Source organism: Macadamia integrifolia, chromosome 2 (assembly GCF_013358625.1).
Source record: "Macadamia integrifolia cultivar HAES 741 chromosome 2, SCU_Mint_v3, whole genome shotgun sequence".
NCBI classification, from domain to species: Eukaryota; Viridiplantae; Streptophyta; class Magnoliopsida; order Proteales; family Proteaceae; genus Macadamia; species Macadamia integrifolia.
The window spans coordinates 34,403,176-34,406,547 of record NC_056558.1 but is presented as its reverse complement, the minus strand read 5'-3'; positions in this window follow the sequence as shown (position 1 = coordinate 34,406,547).

Genomic DNA, 3,372 nt, shown 5'->3' with positions numbered 1-3,372 from the left:
GGTCGGTCTCGGGTTATAATTGGGCCACCTTAATCGGGCTTTAGTCGGGCCTTAACGGGGCTACGGACATGTTTAATGTTAAACGGGCCCTCTTTAAAATGTGCTATTATATTCCGACCCACTTATGCAAGCCCAAAAAAATGACAATAAATCAATAAATGATACAGAATATAACCATTATTTAAAATGTGAACATGTCTTTACTTTTTAGTTTTTATTCTTTAATTTGGGGGGTAAAATAGGTATTCTACAATCATTAAAGGGTCGGGCCAAGTCGATGCACAATAGGCCGGTCTCGGTCGGACGTTATTCGGTCGGTCTCGGTCGGGCACCCGACGGTTCAAGTAGCAAAACCGAGACCGACCATTTATAAACAGGCCGGGCTCAAGCCCGACACGTTTAATAAACGGTCCGGGCCAGGCCGGTCTTTAAACGGTCGGTCCCGGTCGATTTACCCGATTCGGGCCACAAATTGACACCCCTAATAACGAGCATGAGACATCCTAATTACAAAAGTCAAGGAGCCAACAGGTGGAAAGAGGCTAAATTGTCTTACGTGCCAAAGACATGGGCTTTTGAGCTAGGGAATGAGTTGCAACATTAGCTCCTCTATGTATAAAAGAAAAGGCACGAGAGCCTGAATATCAACGGCACCTAAAATAGAGAGAGACACTGAGGGATGTATGATTGAGAGAGAGAGAGAGACAGAGAGTTAATAAGCGTTAAATTGTCTGATTCAACCCCCAATGTTGGTGTAACCCCCCTTGACCGTAGCAACAAGTGTTGCCCTTAGTGAAAGCACCTCACCCACCAATGTCACAGAGAACATCATAGGTTCAGATCAGGGAAGGATGGGAGATTCAGAACGGTTTCTGTTGATGTACAATCCCACTCCGTACGGTCCTACACAATACGGATTAGAAATTGATTCGCAAGGAGTTTGGGGAAAGAGACTCTGATGCCTAAATTAGGTCACAGCTCAAAAAGGGATATGGATCGTAGAATAGTTTGTCTGTTGAGGGTCTTACCTTATGAATTTGCTAAGTATTCTTTATATAGACATTGATGATTCGTCTCATTGGATAGGTTGTCTTCTTCATTGCTAATGTGGACTCTCTGCTTATTGGTGAGCTTGTCCCTTTCCTATGCTGAGCTGACCATTCTTATAACGATTAACTCAATCATAGTTAATCCCATAATTGTTAACTCAACCATCGTCAGTCGTATGGTTAAATAACCGTCTAACCCATGCCTGATTAAGTTTGTTAGGTGTGGTTAGATTCAAATGCGATTACAGACGTCAATATCCCATTATGAGGTGTACATGTCCAGATCTTATGTGGATGGTCTATACCTCACGAGGATGAGAGATGAGATTGAGTTGTGGGCATATCGAGCATGGCAGGTGCGAGTGATCGGGATAAAATGGTTCGTGCTGAGCTGTCCTATACCACTGGCTCTCCTCATGCTCTCTTGGTGTGCTGAGTCGGGCCATGTATTATTGATCAATGGAGGTCGAGCCTTATATTGCCGACCAATGGCAGGTCGGTGCCATGGTGGTATATCAGTTTCTAATAGTGAATCCAATTCCACCCATTGATGAATCAATGGGAAGGGCTACATCATAACTTAAGCCTGAAATTACCAAATTCAGGCGTTGCCCATCTTTGTTGAGTCATGGGAATTGAATCTGAGCTACATACAAAAGATCATAAACTTAGAACTTCATTCCCTTCCTTTTTGTTTGAAAATCAAAACATGTTCCATTCTTATATCAACCAAGCCAAATTTAGAAATGGTATCCATGACAACAATGAAGGAAATGCTCTTGCTGAACCATGTTGCTCGTGCAAAGGGGCATTTTAATAGGAGGTGATCACCGGATTCAAAAACATTATCACACCTCCTACAACTTGGATCCATTTATCCACCTGGACTCAATTTTTGGAGAGGCCCTCTCCCAATGCAATCTGTTGTGGGCACACATCACATTCCTTCTTTTGAGCATATTCCGACAAACCCAGAAAAATCCGTCTTCAGGAAGTAGACGAAAGAGGATATATATAAAAATAAAAGGAGAAAGAGGATCCCTCTGACCGACATCCTTTAATGGGAGAAACAACCACACTCCACGCCATTAATGAGCAAAATATACGAAACTGATAAAATATATACAATTCATAACTAAATCAACCCATCGTATGCAAAATCCCAATTTGAGCAAATACTTTTTAATAAATTTCCATTCCAATCTATCATATGCCTTTGCCTTGTGCATATCAAGCTTCAAAGCAGGAAATTTTTTCTGGGAAAATTACATGATTACCCACTTTTGGGTTTCCTTTTACAAAATTACCCACAAAACGTTTTGGTTAACAAAAATACCCAAAATTGGGTTTGGGTTTATAAAACTACCCACCCAAAGTTTCAGTTAACAAAAATACCCAAAATCAGGTTTGGATTTACAAAACTACCCAAAATAGTGAGTCTTCATCTTTCACATATAATCATGTTTTTTTTTTATTACTGAAACTTTGAGTGGGTAGTTTTGTAAACCCAAACTCAATTTTGGGTATTTTTGTTAACTTAAACTTTAAGTGGGTAATTTTGTAAAGGAAAACCTAATTTTGGGTATTTTTGTTAACTGAAACTTTTGGTGGGTAATTTTGTAAAGGGAAACCTATAAGTGGGTAATCAAGTAATTTTCCCATTTTTTCTTGCCTCTCTTTTGATGCTTAATAAAATGAAAGAATTCGTAAGCAATGAAAATATTATATGAAATTAAATGATCAGGGACAAAATTTCGATTGGATAGGAGAGAATACTTTACAAGGCTCCTTTTAGACGATTCGTGATGAACTTAGATATAATTTTCACAGCCACTCCACATAAGCTGATAGGCCTAAAATGCTCCGCAAGCTCCGATGTTGTGATCTTAGGGATGAGGCAGACAAAAATTCTTTTCATATCTTTGTCAAGAACTCTAAAATCAAAGAAATTAGAAATGAACTGAAACAACTCATCTTTGGTAGTACTCCAAAAATGTTCCAAGAATATAGGGGAAAACCCATTAGGTCGAGGAGACTTGAGAGGACCCAATTCCAAAAGGGCACCAGATCTCCTCCAAAGTAAGCAATCCCCTCAATACCTTGAGACACCACAACAACGCTAAAATGACCTAGGAGCTCAGAACACACATCTTCAGATTAGGACCATTCCCCATTAGGTAACTTTAACTTGAGAATCATGTTCTATTGATGAAATTGAACCATGCTCACATGAGGAAATTTTATCTTTAAGCTTTCATCAAGTCTCCGTACATGCACGATAGGAATAAGGGCAATGTAGTAAATTTATTCCTCTAAGGACAAA